Here is a 19292-nt window from a genome sequence, read left to right on the forward strand (position 1 = left end):
TCGAGACGGGTCTCGAGATGGGGGCTGTGTGTGTGCCAGGATGGGCTTGGGGATTTGGAATGGGGATTTGGGATGTGGAGTCGAAACGGGTTAGGCGAGGGGCGGGAATTTTTGCCAGCTCTGCAGACAGCAATCAATCTGGTCGAGCTGCACTTTCATCCACCTCAGTGAGCCAAAATCAGACCCAATCAGTTCCCAATTGGCCGTGTAATGTGGTTCTTTTTATTTTTGATAGTTTGCCTCAAGTTTCTACCTCTTTTCGGCTATGTGGCTACGTGGCTACGTGTGCATTTTACCCAAGTGCCTCTAAGTGTTTAAACAAATTTTGCGAAAGACTCTGGACTTTGTGGGGTAAATCTACCTGGGATATTTGCTCAACTTTCCGCCTTTTAAGGAATACTCTGCACATATCTAAGAGCCATTCGAATGGAAGGCTCTTGAGAAGAGATGAGATTTAATTTTGCCGAAGTTAGAGCAGTGACAGCCAAGTGAAAAACAGTTTATCCACAATCAGACGAGAATTCTTTGACGCTTTTGGACAATCCAACTGTCTGTCTAGTTAAGCTCAACTTGCCACTGGCAAAACACTCAGGTGTGAAAATGCAACCACTTCGTCCCCCCTTAGAGTTTTCCGTTGTTTTTCCCTGTTTCTGTCACTTTCAGTGTCTGCCACATCAGGAAGAGCAGCCAAGTTTCGAGTTCATTTTTGCAGTGCCAACGAAATTAAAAAACAATACACACTTTACTTATGCAACTGACAGGTGGCATTTGTGTATTGTATTGAAAATCGTGGTATTGTTTTCGAATTTTAATTGACTAATGGCTCCTCAATGAGTGCAATGAGCATAATGAATTAATGAGCGTTATTTTTAAGTGTTTGAGGTAGTATGTAAGCAGCCTTAAATTCCAGTAAATTCGTTGCAATAATAAAAACTTCTGATTATGATGATTTCCCCCAACCTCAGTGAAAATTTAACAGCCTTAAAGCCACATATACCACATTTTCCAGACGACCACAGTGCAAAATAAAACTAACGACAACCCGTTGGCTCTCCACTTTGGCATACCGTTTTCACCTTGGCTTGTCGTCTGAAATATTTGCCCAGGTGTTGAATCTCCATTTCCATGCATTCGGGTGTTTTCTCAGTCTCCGTATGGCCCGGAATTTCACTTTCACAGCAGACACCGACGAAACTCCACTCCGGTAATCCCAGCACCTAACGCAATGAATTCTCCGGATTTTTCTTTTGGCGGAGTACGGTTGGTGGCCAGGTGAGGTGGAAGTTGCACATTTCACAACAGGAGCAGGAAACAACACCGAAGCACGAGTAAGAGTCAAGACACAGGTAATTTATTGCCATCGCTGCCAAAGTGAAACATAAAACGACGTCATTAAGTTATGTCGGCAAAGCGCAAGCCTTGTGCAGAAAAAACGAGTTCGAAATGGGAAATGGGAAATGGTCTTGGAGAACGCGAAGCCATACGGGTTCTTTTTGCTTAATGTTCCCCTTGCTTACCTATTTTCTTGCCAATTCAAGTCATTATTATACGCGTTACTCGTAGCGTAAGACGTATAAGGATATAAGAATATGTATATTCTTGATCAGGATCACTAGCCGAGATGATCTAGCTATGTACGTCTGGGTACTGAGATATCACGAACTCAAAAAAGCTGAAAAGTTTAATTTAATTTCTTATAGTTCCCGAGATTTCGACGTTTATATAAACTGACAATAGGAGAGACAGAAATACATTGCCATTTCAACTTGGTTAGTGAACTATTGCCTTGCAGGAGTCTCTGTACACATTTCACCCTGGTGACGGAGATAAACATATTTGGTCATATATCGATCCAAATGGCAAAGAGTCCAAATGAATATATCGACAAAATTGGAGCTGCTGAACCGTACGGAAACTACACTCAAATCCGCAAACTCTTAAAGCAGGTATACTCGTACATTAAGTGGAAAACGCAATCGATAGTTGCTCCAGGGAAGTTCTTCCCTGATTGGCGGAATGGTAAATTAGTTTTAGTGAGTGGAAAAGCAACTTTTCTCTCATTCAAAGCCATTAAAAATGCAATTGTTGAAAAAGAGCTGGTAGCCAGGTTCGCTGTACTGTGTTGTCCTTATCCCGGCTTCAGTTTTGGCCTCATTGTGTCAATGTGGCAAATTTTGGTAGTGCGCACTCTTGCAAGTTATCCACATTTCCATTCCGCCGTGGGCTGCTGCGGTCATTTCAAAAGTCAAATGTCGAGTGCAGTTCCATTGGGGTAAAGTTTTATGCCAATCAGCAAAAGCCAGAAAGAAATTTAAATAAACGAACAAAAAACTGCTGCCATTCTAAAATCGCCAAAATTGTTTGGTGTCCGTTTTAAATTTTCACGGGGAACGAATTGTTTCGCGTATCGTTGTGAAAATATTAAATGAAACCGAATTGTTTTATCTCAATCGTCATGCAAGCGTTTCGTTCAATTGCCCAAAAATCAGCAACGTGATTTTTTGACAGTTTTCACAGAGAGTCAGAGCGACAAAGAGTTTTCCTCGATTTTTCCACCACTTTTATTATCCGTGTGGTTGATTTTTCGAGTTTCGGTTGTGAGTGTGTTAATTGTAATGACTATAACGTTTTTATGCACTTTCCAGCATATGCTGTTGTCACGAATGCAAAAACTACGGCCAATTGTACACAGAAATTTACCATCAGAGTCATTCGTGTGGGTCACATTTCCTATTTGACTTTTAGATTTGAGTTGCAGTCAAATGGATAGATAACACGTTTATTGATCCGTTGAAATATTGCATATATTTCAATCAATTTACTGCAACGTTTTCGGCTCCTCGTGGGTAAAATGGCAAACTCTCTTTCCCCTTCAATTGAAAAGTTTCTTTTTTTGGAGTTTATTTTCAAGCAACTTCAGCTATGCGAGTGAATTGTACGACAAAAACTCGTAACTTTTGGACTACTTGTCTGTTTGCCTGTTTTTGTGGATATGCAGCCGAATATATTTCAGTGCTTTTATGAAGTGATAAATGGCATTGCATTTAACGAGAAAATAAAAAAAATACCATTCATATGCATTTATATTTTTGACGCTAAAGTGTAGCCTCTATATAGAAGTCATCTTTAATCCCACAAAGGCCAGGGCACAAGTTCCATTACCTACTCTAATATTTAACGCAGCAATCTCTGAGCAGAACAATGTCTTACCAATTTGCCCAACCACAATCCGACTTTCCCTCCTCGAATTCACCGCAAAAATAAAGGAATTGTCATTTTCCTCTTGGCCATTGCCATCTTCTTCTTCATCCTCTTATGGCCATATTTTGAGTCAGGCTAGCTTAGGTTATGGAATTTATGATTAAACAAGTTGTCAATATGCCGGAGGCCAACTATTAGCCGAGCAATTTTCGGGAAGCTCGAGGTGGAGATGCGGATACAGATAAAACTGCTAAGCGGTCTTGGGTAAATCGATTCCAGTGCGGGTTTAGGACCATTTACGCGGGCCACAACTTTCTAAGCCAGAAATTATATGAGTTTGTCGCCGGAGGGATGAGGCCGAAGTGGGAGGAAGAACTTTGGCGACGGCTTCCCCGCATTCCGTTGTGTGTGTTTTTTGGCCGAAAATTGCATTTCTATGCAAATGCCATACAGTCAATGACTTTGTCACGACTTTGTTAGTAGTTTGCTGGCAGGGAAAAAGGCATCCGAGCAAGGCGAAAAGATTTGTGAGTGCCGGACAAAACTTGGCTGGTGATCAACAGTTAGGCCAAAGTTAGCAGCCGTTAAGTTGTCTCACTGGCACTTTGAGTCCCTCGTAAAGCATAAAGCCAATCACCATTAGTGTAATCGCCTTTGGTATTAAGTATTATCGAGTCCCAGGCCAACACCTCCTCCCTCTGAGATCCCGACTTCGATTCCGATTCCGATTCCATCTAAGCCACTTCGATTCACAGCTCTAGTTTGTCACTAGTTCGACCCGCATAAATTAATCAGGGCCAAAAAGGGGAACGCGTGGTAGGTGGTCTCTTTGATTAAGCCCTTAAGTTTGCCGTTGCCGGTCGGAAAGGCTTCAGGTTGTGGTTCTGATTCAGATTCTGTTTATTGACCATGCTAATCACAAAGGCTGCCGACTTGGTTATTGTTTGTAGGTCCAAGACTGCGGATGTGCCTTCATTAAGGTGGATTGCCAGAAAATAATATACGAATGAATGAATGCTTCAGTGAACCAATAAAACAAGTACAACATACCTTTGTACCGAGAAATGGGAAATGCAACACCGTATTGCGATAATAATTCGAATTTTATGATTGAGTGGGCAAACAGAACATCTGCTTGACATGTACTCTATAAATAATGTATTCTGCGTGCAAGTACATAGATACATAGTAATTATGGTTATTCACCTATAGATATTTCTGAAGCTCAAAAAAGACAATTGTTGTGCTATGAAATATAAGTAGATATTAAATTCATTTAAAGTTATTTCTGAAGCCCAGAAAAGTAAATTGTTCTGCTATAAAATAAAGGTAGGTTTAAAGTAAGTAGATATTAAATATATATAAGATGGATCTATATATGACGTATACATCCTCACGGTGTATTTTAATCATAAGCCCCAATTGGATGATGTCATATCAGCAGTTGAGGGACTCTGAGCAAACCAAACAACATGTGAAGGAAGATTCCATGGTGCCTCTTCCATTTGCAGCCATGTCGAAGCAGATCAGTGTTCAATATCCCTCCCAAGCTGGCTTATCGATTGGTTCGAGTTCGTACCCCTTTCGACATTCCGCAAAGTTTGTTTGCCTCGCCAATTTCACTGCCATGGATGCAATTTGCGTTTTGCATTTTAATGATGTCATGTGGGATGCCGAAGCTGCTCCCCGTTCTGCCATTCTAACACACTACCCGCATGCTCAGAAAGTTTCGAATGGCAGTCACCTCAACCAAACCACGCTCCAGTTACGATGTCTGCATTGAATGGCATTTGTCAATTTAAATGCAAGTAGCTGACGGGGAAAAATCGACGTACTCGGCCACTGTCAATCTGTTTTGCATTTGTCATTTGTGGAGGAGTAGTTGAGATAGAATTTTTAAACTAATTTCCCCGCTAAGTAGGAACAATTTGTCCAGATAAATTGATTGACGTCGGTGGTTTATTTATAACATAAATCTAATAGAAAAACTTTTCAATTGCGTTGATTGACCTCGCCACGCCCACATTCAGATGGACAAACAGCAGTTTCCAGAGACACAATCCTTTGATGTGTTTTCCATTTCCTTGTGTGTGCATAGCTGTTTCCCAAAAGGCAACATGAATCGTTTTTAGTTCAAAGTTCTTTCTGGTTTTATTCGGTCGAATTTTCCACTCTCGAGCTTCTCACAGTTTTCCCAATCGCCCTTGGTCATTTTCCGAGCGTTGTGTTGTTTTACCCCATCCACGAAGGATGCAAAACGAACTAAAAGTCAGTGGAAAGAAGTTGAATTTATTTTGATGCAGATTTGTTTGCCTATTTGTTTGATTGGCTAGTGTTTTATGATAAAAGCTTTTCGGCACCGAGCATTCCATTTCTATGAATTCCGCCGACGGCAGTACGTTGGATATTTCATTTTCCACAGTCACATAAGGACAACGTATTTTATTTTCTGCGAGGCGAAAGTTGCATTAAAGATGAGGTTTTCGCTTGATCTAATTGATTACTTAATGGCTTTGCATAAAGAATTAATTGCTCAAAGTGGTTTGTTGCAAGTGAAATGAAAGTTTTGAGGCAAACCACATTATTTGCTTTTTGTTTCGTCACTCAATCGATTGATACTTAAATATGCAGTGGTGATTTGAATTTCATATTATTCAAAGTATGTATTATGCCCTGGCTTAAAGTCACGCTACTTAAATGCATTTCTTTTGGTCCGCTCAACCGAAAATTCCTTTACGAATTTCGATGGCAGATGTCTCCTTCTGCCTTCAAATTTGATTAACCTGGCTGACTCACAAAAAGTTGCTTGAACTGTGAACTGTCTGTCATGCTCATGGCAAAAAGGAGCGTAAGGACGAGGAGATTTACGAGAAGAGGGAAAAGTACTCGCCGTCAAGGTATTTCATCCTCAGATTTCCTCGGCTGTCGTGAGGCTCTCAGGATCCAACAAAGCCGGGAACATTCCACGCAGTCTGCAATGGCAATGGCATCACGCATTCAATTAGCCAAAGTGCAGTGCAAAGTGCGCCAAACGGTTTTTCCAGCCGATTTTTCAAGCCCAAGCTGAGCAGCGCTTTAAACATCGCGAACGCGAGGCACAGCTCAACGAAAAAGTTGTCTGCAAAAAATTAGGCACGAATTGTGGGCAATTTGTCGTGGTCTCTGAACGTGGGGAATCTAAAACCCCACATCGTGTGTGTGCGCAAATATTTTAACTTTTCCGGATTGTTTTGGGTCATGTGGGGGCACACAGACTTCGACTAATTGTTGCAATGCTCGCGGCAATTTGTTCCTCTGCGGTTCTGTTTGCACCTTTTTGGTTGCAGTCTCGGTTTTCCTGGCCATTTTCCAACTGTCAGGGCGACTTTATTTTCATTTCAGCTTGTCCCTTTTTATTTCAGCTTGTCCTGGCGCCGACTAGCCGCCTCTCCACTTGTGTACATTCTTAGTCCTTTTTAATTGCCAGGATTTCTGCTCGAAGCTGACTTGCAGCTGCAGTTCTCCCCTTCATTTGAATGCGCTCGAAATGTTTCCGACTTGTTCGCAACTCGGTGTGCAAAATCCTTAACCACCTCCAGCTTCAGTCAGCATAAATGCCGCCCGCGGTCTGTGTAATCGACTTCTAATTACTTAAGCCAGTTGTGAGTTTAACTATGCAGCATAATGGCGGCCAATGCTGCTGTAATTATTGAGACCCGGGAGCTGAACGAATTCGGGTTGCAGAAGGAGCTGAGAAAGACTGGGAAGTTTGAAAACAAAGGACTAATACCACTAGGGAGAAGGGCGTAAAAAAAGAAGCTAATTTGAATGCATAAAAGAGCTCATTTCATTTGGTCTTTTCTATATAAACTATCCGATTAAAATTAATTTGAGCTACTTCTCTTACTTACTTCTCTGATTTTATTGCACTGATATTATGGGACTGATTGTCGCACGGTAAACTAAGCAATACTTCAATTTCTATAGATAAAAGATAACACATTTCCTAAAATGGTTGCGCCAATGATATAACAATTTGGATTTTATCCTTGCTCCATCCTTATATCCTTGTTGTCTTTGTATCTCTTGGCTGAATGCCAAACGGAGAGTTTCACCTGCAACATGCCTACTCAACTGGCAACCTCGTTGATGGGACGGGGATGAAAGAAATGCCTGTCTTCTCACTAATAAACCGTAATAAACTGATGTCCTTTGGGCTGTGCACACATATACCACCCACCGTCACCGTCACCGCCACCGTCTCCCTCACCATATCCTTTCAACTGGGCTAATACCCGCCATTTCCAAAAGAATACGACAAACATTTAATCTGCACACAGACACGCGCTGAAACTTAACGGCGAAGGCAGCAGCAGCAGGAGCAGCATTTCCTCGCTTTTCCGGCTGCAGCCAGAAAAGTGAAGCAAAATGAGGGGAAAATGTGGCTGAATTAGGAGACAGGGGGTTCGGGGATGCATGAGGTCCTGTGTAAAAATTATGCGCCTTGTTTGGCGTTTTGGCATCGCTGCCAAGCAAAATACACACGGCAGATGATTATGAGATCACTTTTTGTATGACTGGCTGGAAGAGCAGATCCTTTTACCTTAGCTCTATAGCTTCTTAGCCCCCCTCTCCCCTTTTCCACCCTTCCCATAACCACCTGCCATGTCCTGGCTTTAATAAAAATAAATGTTTCTTGTTATAATTTCTTACACGTCTCTCGCAATTTCCTCATCGCTCTTCTTATGTCGTTTTCCCATTCTTCTCTTGTTTTGTTTCTTTTGTTTTGCCTTAGAGGGTATTTGTAATTTGTAGGAGTATGTTGCATTCTACGTCATTTTCATATTCACCTATAGTATGATTAAATGTCAGTTTTTAAGTGACTTCTGCCATTAAAGGTCACACTTTTCCACCCGCATTTTTGTTAACTCATGTCTTTTGTAGTACTGGGTACCTCGGAGTCGTAACGCTCTACTTTCCATTTAACATGTGTTTATCTTCGCCTCACTGGCGCTTTGAAGACCCGCTTAGAGGGCTTCCTAGGTGCAGGAGGGGCTGGAACGAAGGAAAGGTTCCATCCCACCCCCTTTTCCGTGCCTTCCAGCACTTGTCGGTCGCTAGCTTCCTGTCTGCTCCATTGTGCCGATGAGACGTCTGCTCCTTTTTTGAAGGCAGGTATGGAGGTCCTTTGCGAAAAGGAAGAGTGCATGAAATATTAATCATTACGCGCGCGGCGGTAATGAAAATACATACTAAAACATAATGCATATATTTTGGGCTAATAATGTTCAGGGATGGTGGTGGCTCTGCCATAATGATGGATATTATACCGCCCGCTGGTTGCTGGTTGCTGGTTTATGTTGATTGGGGGGCAATCAACGAAAGTCAGGTGGCAGCAGTGACCTTGAGCCTCGAGTGCCACTCCCCATTTGGATATCAACTGAATATAATGAATTGGAAGCCAACAAATACAATTTATTTGGTTTCCTGACACTTATATACTGGCTGGCAAAAGCGGCAAGTTGACCCTCGCTATATATCCAATAAATCCAATAGTCTAACTACAATTTTAGTATTCAACTTTGACCTTTTACAGTAAGGATATTGTTTCAACACGAGTACAAATAATTTATAGTGCTTTAATAAATATATTTTTAAGGTGTTTTCAGTTTCTGTACAATGGCAAATTACATAAGAAGGCAGCCAACCCTTGAAATTGAAGTAAAAACTCATTATTTTGCATATAAAAATAGCAAATCCCCTGGGATAAATCTCAAAGTTACTACGACTTACACCGAATGGCCACCCATACCCCTAGAATTGAGGGGATTTGTTGTACGTCATTGCCATGATAAAAATACGCCAGACAGCAGACAACCGACAGAATTGACTAGAAATTTATTTTAAAGTCTTGGCTTGGAGGCGTGTTAGCCCTGTCAGATGTCGTTACGAGCCAAATTACAGCAACAACAAGGTAATTGACAGAGGCACTGTGATGTGGTAAGGAAAAACCCGCAAAGTGTGTGCTGTTGCCACTTGCCAGTTGCCTAAAAGTCCTCAGTAATTGACACTTATTGGATAGGCCAACGCCATTAATCAAATCAGCGAGAAATTTCGAAGGATTCTCATTAACCAGCGAGGGCCATTGGCCCAAGAACATTGGCCAATTATTGGATTTTAAGGACGCCGTCGAGGAGGCTCCATCACAGAACTTAGACTCTGTGGAGCCACTCTTTTGGCCTGACCTTGAACTTTCTGTCGCCATTGCGTCGCCCATAAGCGTCAACAGTAGGAACATCAACAACTAGCTGGAACTAGTTGGAGGCCAGTTTCACTTTTCGCGTTACCAGTTTTTATTCCCAACTTTTACTACTTCCTTCGCCATTTTTACCCACTTGTTTTCGCAGTTTATGAGTTTTCTTCTTTTAATTTTATTTCCATTCAAATTAAAGTGTGCTGGGTGAACTCGATAGTGCAACTCCAGTTGAAACTTTTACTCTCTCTGGAATTTCCCCTTGTGTTATTTTCGTGTATTTTTCTGTTTTGCTCATGTTGATTTTCATCGCACCCCTGGGCGATTGCAGTTTTTGACAATTTTATTGGAGCTCTGTGATCCTTGACATTAAATTGTGGCCGTTGTCTAAGCTTTTAATGCAGTATTATCACTTAAATGCATTTTTAAGACTATTTAAAAATTCTAAAAACACAGTAAGGGAAATATATAATAATTAATGAAAAGAATAATATGTAAGAAGTAACATAACACATAACATAAACCTTCCCAGAATGCTAATACTCCCTATAGAAGAGTGCGAAAAGCTCGGAAAAGCTGTAGAAAGAGTTGATGAATCGGCTATCGGATTTTCCGAAAGCTTTTCGGTAAAAAATATGGTTTTGGAAAATATAATAAGCTTTCACGTCCCAAATGGTTTCGTTTTCCGTTTCTTGATATATACATTGGATACGTAAAGGAAAGGAAAGTTACAATAAATGGACGTCAATAATTTAAATTTAGGCGCCGGTGTTATCGAAGCCTAAACTTTTTTATGCTCATTAATAATCATGTGAGTCAATGAATTGCCATCTTCAAACACATTGTCTAGCCAAATAATAAAATCTGAATAAATCAATGCAGGTTTAAAAATTGTGAGCGAGCCATTTCTTGTGGCTTGGGAGCATTGACTTTGAAAAATCGATTGAAATTAGTAGATCAAATAATAAAATGAAAAAAATCAAAAACACTTTTTTGAAGAGAGGGTGGTATCTTTTTGGGTGGGGTGTAACTTAATCTGGACTTTCAAGCTCTAATAGCTCCCAAGATCTGGACGTTCATACTGACGGACGGACAGCCAATCCTGGCCAGATTGACTCGGCTAGTTATCCTGATCAAAAATATATTTACTCTATGGAGTCGAAGTGCTTTCCTTTTACCTGACACACTTTTCAACGAATCTGGTATAGTCTACGAGTAAATGGTAAAGAAATAGTTTTTCTGATGTAATGAGCTTTTCGTAGCGGCCATTACATGTTTGTTCTTTACTATCTAATGACTAATGGGATCTGAACAAATGTTTAATTTTTTTGTCAATTTTTACATTAATGCTAAATTAATTGGGCGTCCAAGGCTTGCAACAATAAATATAACAAACCTGAAATATCACTCACTTTACCCCTACGTTCTTTGACAAGGGTATAATTAAAAGGGATCATTCAGGTTAGTAATTAATCTAACAATTTGAAACTAACTTAAACACATACAGGCAGGCGGATATGGCAAGATTAAGCCAAGAGATCCTGTTGACAAATATACATTTGTACCTTATAGGGTCTAAAACGGTTTCTTCTACCTTTAACAACTTTTCAGCAAGTCTAAATATAAGAGAATTCCGATATTAAATCCATAAATATTTAACGCGATTTATACTTCTACTGCATTGGGGCTGCTTCCAATAATCCGACAACAATTAAAATGTAAAACAACTTTACACGGCTTACAAATTGTTAAACCATTGCTGCAATCACCATGTGAGAGCTCTCAATGGAGGCTTAAACCCATCAACTTCTGCTCAGTTGAGGTCAGTTGGAGCGACCTAGTAACTTAATACCTTTCGCATGCTATCAATTAATCCTTCAAGTGCGCAAGTGCACACATGCGAAGCAGGCTGTGTAACAGTTTGATATATTTATAAATGCAAATTCATGCGGGATTTGCTCAGTGGTGCAGAAGTATTAAATTAATGCATGCACAAGTTTATGTTCCATAAAATAGCACGCCTTGCTCAATGGGTGGTTCTGGGAAGCGAACTTCCTGGATGCCAACATGTTATGTTTTCGTAAAATCCGCAAACTTGAATATTAATTAATTGGTGTAAATTGTATTTTGATATCTTTGATATTTTTGATATTTTAAATATATAAAAAGAAATGAATTTGTTTTACCCCATATTAATATAACCCATATATGCATACTCAAGTTCAAATAGAACAGAAACCATATCTCGGTAATGTCTTTATCGAAATTAGGAACACTTGCGCCACAAGTTCTGCAAAGGCATTTATGTACACTTGCGTGCACTTTGTTGTTCCAGTTGCAAGCGTAAAAATCGCGGCGCATTAACTCTGGCTGAGTTCCAACGAGGCTGCGAAAAATGGTTAACTTTCGCCTGGCCTAACCCCAATAGTAAACAACTATTCATTTAATGACTTGAACTACAATTTAAGCAAAGCTGTGTAAATAAAGCACAGCACAATCAAGACTCAGGGCAGGAGGACGGATATTGCCGCGGAAGTGAAATCAGGGCAAATGTCGCCGACAAGGACATTGGGTGAGCATGCACACGGCATCGCCAACATCCCTATTCCTCCTTTGGTAGAGCCAGCGGTGCAATTCGCTCGTTGTTGGCACTTCCGGCGGCTGCTGGGGTTAATCTGCTTCAATTAAGTTCATTTATTTGAATTTAATTGCTTTCCGCTTACTCCTTGGCGGGTTAAAGGACCCATAACGCACTGACTTCCCTTCGCTTCGGGTTATTTGCTTCACAGCCCTTTGCTATCGTCATTACACATACTCGTTTTGGCCAGGATCTGATGCTAGTTTGGGTTCTCCATTCCCTACTACCCAAAATCTTAATAGTCTGAGAGCGTATTTAATACGCCCAGACAAACGAATATTTAATAAGACTTCGCTGTAAATAAATTACACAGAATATATTATTAATATCCTGCTAATGTATTTTAAAAATTTACTTAAGCCATTGTGTTATTTAAAGACTTTACTTCGATTTTCTTCCATAATAAACATTTAACAGCATAGGCAATAAACATTCGGTTCTCGTTTTAATACTTTTCCAGCGTCCTTTTTACCCATTTAAACCATGCCGAGCTAGTTCCCTGGTAAATCCTTTTTCCTAGAATTTCCGAGTGATTTTCCGAGCGCTTAAATCTCGGCGTGTGCCTGTGAATGTGAGACACGTGCAGGGACGAGGATATTAGAGTGTGTGTAAGCCTGTTTATTTGTTTGCAGGACTCTTTTTTGTGCTCCTGCTCCTTGCTTTTTCCGGTCTGCATAATTACAGGGACGTGAGGGCTTTAAACTTCATGCACTTGGCTGTGCATACGTGTGTGCGTTATAGAAGGAACTCTTTCACTATCACTTTCAGGCACATCCTCGACAGCTAGGGTGTGTAGGTGGGTTGGGCTGGGTGGGGGAGCAAAGTGTTTATGGTGGTCCTGGTTCATTAGGAGCACTGTAGTGGATTGTCGTTCCTGTCCCACGCCCTGCAAATGTGTTTCATGCAAATGTTTTTGGTGCCGTACATTAGCTTGTCCAGACAGCAGTCAGCTGGTGTAACTGCGCTCCCGTTTTCGGTTTCATTGTTTTGGACAACGCGGCGTATGCGTGATGCGAGTACTGTGAGCACGAATAGTTTTTGGTCATTTTGGGTCAACATGCTGTGCGTTCTAAGTTTAGTTGAGTGCTTTCGACGCTGTCTCAGCCCACTGTGACACCGTTTTGTTTCGGCCACTGTTTACATTAAATTCCAAAGCGCTTCCTTTTCCAGCGGATGGCCATTTAAATCGTCGTTTGTGGTTTTGCGCCGGCAGCTAAATAAACTATTACGCGTAATTAGCCTGACTTTTGTGGCTGGGATTAGTTTTATTGTTGTCCTGACGAGGGCATTTGCGTAAATTGAATGGAACAATTTGCCTCTGGCCTTTTCACCATCAAGGTGAGTCTATACGAACTTAAGGCTTGAGCTCTGATTTAAGTTGGTGGTGGTGAAAGATGCTTGCTCCTAACATTCTAGCATCTATTTCGATTACTATTCCCTTTGCCTGCTGACTCTCGGTTGTAATCCCGTAACCCAAAACCCCGAGCAGAAACTACAAGTAAGTCTGACTGAAGCTTTAGCCGAAATGTAATTATATTCGCATCTTCTTGCCAGCATTTTGCTAAAGGTGGTTATAATCCCACAGACACTCCAAAAAGCATTTTAAGCAGTGACTTATACAAAATGCATGAAGCCGACTTACGCACACAGTAGCTGGGAAAACTGCAGCGCAGACAGGATATAGAATAATCATAGCGGCATGCATGTGTCCTGCCGGAAAACGGACTACAAATTACGATTTTCTGCATTATTAAAGTTCTTTCCTGCCTGTGACTCATTTATATTCCCTTTTCGAGTTGAAATGCTGCTGGATGCTGCAGCAACCCGCTTTCTTAAAGCCCCCTGCCAACTTATTTAATCAGCAGCCGCATAGGCACATCCGTGCCACAAGTAGTAGCACACTTTGTAGCTGAGCTGCACACACACACACACCCATGCACGGCACATTCTATATAGACGCATGGCATTCTGTGCCGTTGTGCGCGAAAGTGAGTGAACATTACACGCAAGTCAAATAAAATTTTGCGCTGCACAGGCACACAATCACACACACATATACACAAACACACACACGGAGGCAGTCACTCGTGTACGTGTATTTGCTGGTGGCACTCAGGCTCGCAAAAAGGCGCGCATAAAAAGCGTCTTTAAAATGCGCTCGGAAATTGTTGCATGTGACATTTTGCGATACCGCCGAATGGGGTCCTAATACTTTCAAGTTAGTTTTCCAATTATAATTTGTTTATAATTTGTTTCTGAGAAATTACTAAATGTATTTCGTAGCTTAAAGCGATATAGTATTATATAATATAAATGAGTAATTAATAGATATATTCGTCTGATTTTTGTATTTCTTTCCGGATCTCTTAGGAGTCTCGATTTGGTCTTACTTTTGCAAGCGAAGCTCGATTTTGTCTCTGAACTCACACCCTTTTAACCATATTTGCAGCTGCAGTTCAGGTTTTATTTGCCTTTGTCGAAGTGAGTCGGTGTGAGTGTGTGTGGACGTGCGGCTTTTGCAGTTGACACACTAACACACACACACATACAAACAAGGACCGAGCACACACACATGCTCACAACTCACGACTTTGGCAGCGGCACGCAAAACACATTTCATTTACGTTGAGTTTTCCACAGCACACCACGCCCCCTTTTCCTCTCGCTGTCCCGCCCCTTGAAACGGAAAAGAACCGGAGGGTGACTGTTTATAAACTGTTTTCCTGCGGCTTTCCAAATACCTAGCATCAATGTTGTGGGGTGTGCAAAAAACTGATTTCTTTACATTGTTTTTTGCGCTGACTGACGGCCGGTCTGTTCGTTTAAGCGTAAAATCTCGTTTAGTTCTCAACCAGCCAATCCACATAAAAATAAAATAAATAACGCATAAACAAGACTACAAAATTGGGAAACAGCAGTGAACAGGGCCAAAAACATGTGAAATATGTCACTAAAATGGTAAGAAAATTATTTTCTTTGTAAATGGGGTTTATAAAATGCAGGAAAATACAGAGAATAAGTTAAACGTACTGTTCCCAAATGAGAAGTAATAAAATATGTTAACATTAGATAACTGCAGCTGCAACAGGTTTCTTTTATTACCTCCTTAATATTCAAAATTAGTCAGGTTACTCATGTTTTTGTATCAGGTAAACACTTTAATTAAATATTTCCTTTTAAAATTAAATAAACATTGCATCATTCTACCACAAGCACACTTTTTTCAGAAATTCGTGCAACGTTGGGTGAAAAAGTACGAATTTAAGCGCGAAATTGAAGCCCTTTTGTGGCAAAATTTTTTATCTCCCTCGCTGAATTTGCCTCTTTCTACATGCATTTTAAAAAATATTTCCTTTTCGTTTTTTGGGTCTATATGAACCCGTTTTTTCCGCCAGCTTTGGCATTTTTAAGCCGCAATTTCTGTTTATTTGTATAGTAGTATATCTATACATGTTTGTTTTTTAGTTTTCTGTTGTTTCCGCTGCACCGGGGCTTATTTGTCTGTGCTCAATTGATTGAGCTTTATTTGTGTTTGTGTGCACTGGGAAAGGCAAAGAAGTTTTTTTAATTAAATTTGAGCGGATTTTAAAAGCCAGATGATTGTGTGATGCTCTTTGGGGGAAAATGACTGTTTGCCTTTTCTATATCCGCAGTTGCAACTTTTTGGTTTAATTAAATTATGCCAAGGGAGAAATGAGGCCAATATCCGCAGTGAGTTACATATGCTCAGCAGCTTTCATAAATAATTGCGGTACTTCTATTTTTTAAAGATTTTTACCGACTTAGTTGGTTAAATAAAAGACGTCCAGTACATTATTACGCAGCTACAGTAATTAAGTTATCATTCACAGATGTAGGAATCGAATTGGCATCCGGATTAAAATTCATCGGTGTAAAACTGGCTACTGCAAAATATAAATGGTAACTCACACTGTGCACAGATTCAGTTGGCTGCCCATTAAGGTATAAATGAGCATTTAATTTTCTTTCAATTAATAAGCAATTAGTTACGGCAGCAACAAGGTTTCATTGCCTGTATGTAATTCATTCAATGCTATGTTCATACAAGTTTTCGTTTTTATATATATTTGTATATGCTAAGTAAATATGTTGGAGTCACAACTGAATTACCTAGCTCAACCCATAATATAATATAATACAATATAATATATATATGTATATAATAATTTACATATATATATATATATATATATATAAAATATATAATATACATATTTTTTATTATTATTATTATATATATATATATATATATAATATATATATATATATATAATAATAATAATAAAAAATATGTATATTATATATTTTAAATTATATATAATATATATTATATATATATATATATAATTTATATATATATATATATATAATAATATATATATATAAATATATTTATAATTTTAAAATTAAAAAACGTTGATTTGAAATTTGGAAGTAGAATAAAAGGACTTATAAAAGTACCTACTTTGTTTTTCTATGTTTTAACAGTGCTATAAATGCTTTTACTTCCTTTAAGCGTTTTAATAAGGCTCTTAGATCAATGTGTAGAGTTTTTTCAATTGTACAAAAAGAGCTTTATCCACAACACTGTGCTATAAAATAATAAATTTATAGTGACAATAAAAGTTTCAAATTTTTACTGTGATTAAAAGCATGTAAAAAGCTACAATTTTATGCAAAGTCAAGGATTTCAAATCATTAAACTTTTTATCGCAGTCCTTGAATGTTTGTTATACAGATTTCAAATAATTCAACTTAACAAATAATTAACTTATTTATAGTAACAGTATAAAAGTTTCAAAGCTAGACTGTGATTCAAAGAATGGAAAATTCCTCTTTGAGTTCAGCTATATGATTTAATGCGAAGTCAAGGATATCAATTCCATTAAACTCTGTTCGCAGTCCTTGAATGTTTGTTATATAGATCTGAAATAATTCAACTTATGATTTAAAGCTTTATAGCTTATTTATAGAAACAGTATAAAAGTTTCAAAGCTAGACTGTGATTCAAAGAATTAAAATGTATGTATATAAAAATTCCTATCTGAGTTATGTTTTATGGCTTAATGCGAAGTCAAAGATATCAAACCCATTCAATCCAGTCCCTGAATGTTTGTTATACAGATATGACATAATTTAACTTATGGTTTAATGCTTTATAGCTTATTTATAGTAACAGTATACAAGTTTCAAAGCTAGACTGTGATTCAAAGAATAGAAATATGTATAAAAGTTCCTCTTTAAGTTAAGCTATATGATTTAATTTAAAGTCAAGGATATGTAATCCATTAAACTTTGTTCGCAGTTTGTGAATGTTTGTTATACAGATTTTAAATAATTCACCTTATGATTTAAAGCTTTATAGCTTATTTATAGAAACAGTATAAAAGTTTCAAAGCTAGATTGTGATTCAAAGAATTAAAATGTATATCAATATTCCTCTCTGAGTTATGTTTTATGGCTTAATGCGAAGTCAAAGATTTCAAATTCATTCAATCCAGTCCCTGAATGTTTGTTATAAAAATATTAAATAATTTAACTTATGGTTTAATGCTTTATAGCTTATTTATAGTAACAGTATACTAAAATTATGGTTTAATGCGAAGTCAAGGATATCAAATCCATAAACAAATTTATCGCAGTCCCTGAATCTTTGTTATACAGATTTTACATATTTCAAGGGATGGTTTAAATGGCCGTGCGCAGCAACGAAGCTTTCCTATAAACCATACTCGGCTGAAAAGAAATTCATTTCTCCTTAAAGGGAAAAATCCTTAACATTCATTTTCCATTGAGGGGAAATGTGAGTGATGTGCTTAACTGATTTGCACTATTCATTTTGGTTTGTCGTTGTTTTTTGTTGTTTGTCATTGAAGAACGAGGACGTTGCGGAATTTAATTTAGTCGACTTTCATTTGCAGCAGAATGCACAAAAAGGATGACAAGATAATAAATAGTTTGATTTAAATTGCTCCAGCTCCGTTTCAGCTTTTTTACTATCAATATTAGTGTTTTCCGAATAATGACTGTGAGCGGCAGATTGGTAAATTGATGTAGTAAAAGGAGCTAGGGCAAAAAAAAGCATGAAAGCTTAAAAAAGGTGTAGAAAAAGAAGTAGGCTTTTAGATACTCTACTTACCATTCACGCTTTAGAAGTCATTTAATTTACAATTCATTAAAATAAGTTTTTTTCCCTTCTTAATATTCAAAAATTGCAAAATATATGTTAAAAAAATTAAAAATGTGTTAAAATAAACATAAAGCTGGGTAATAAACGGTTTCCTATATTTATTTTGATATGTTTTTAAATCTACCAAAGCTAGTCATAAAGGAACACGCCTGAAACGATCAAAACTCAACAAAGCCAACCATATTATGCATATATCATTTTAAAAAGAAAATTGCTTCGACTGTCTGTTTTGTGGCTAACCAAAATGACCACAACCGACATCAGAAGAGAAACGAGGAAAATGTGGGTATCATCGAGGCAGGACTGTTGATTGGAAAAACTTAACAAGCACATTAACACGGAATGAAAAATACAGTTTTTGCCAGTGGTGCGGCAAATTAATGAAATAAAACTTAACCTCAAATTTCATAATAAATGCCAAACCATTTTCTCTCCATCGGTGTGAGTGGGTGATTGCCAAAGTTTGGCATAAAACTTCCTGTTGGCGCCCAACACACAAACGCTTTACACTTGCGGTTTTTCCTGGCGCAGTTCGCTTCTTTTCGTTTTTCCTTTTTTACCCGCCACATAGACCAGAGTCAACTTTATTAAAAATCACTTAAAAATAACCGAAAATAGCTGGCAGAGTAACAGCAACGGCCGCAAATGATGACAATGATGGTGTGAAGGTAGCTGTGGCTTTCGATGGGCTTGGGCGGCTAATGATGAAGTTTCCGGTGCAAAATGGGGGAATGTCCATGATGATGTTGTTTGTTCGAGTCCCCATTTCGGCGGGTGTGGGCGTAAATTTAGCATAATTCAGGCAACAGCTGTTGCCACAAACGATAAAGGCCATGAATGGGAATACAGCAATCTCGACGAGAGGACGATGATGGCCAAAAGCTTACCCAGCCACCCTTTCTCGGCATTCCTTTGGCATTCGCCACAGCCAGCCACCCCCTTTCACCATGGACTCTGCTGTGGGAGAGTATATAGCAAATAAAGCTATTGGAATGTTTATAAACACACAA

Source organism: Drosophila yakuba, chromosome 2R (genome assembly GCF_016746365.2).
Source record: "Drosophila yakuba strain Tai18E2 chromosome 2R, Prin_Dyak_Tai18E2_2.1, whole genome shotgun sequence".
Taxonomy (NCBI): Eukaryota; Metazoa; Arthropoda; class Insecta; order Diptera; family Drosophilidae; genus Drosophila; species Drosophila yakuba.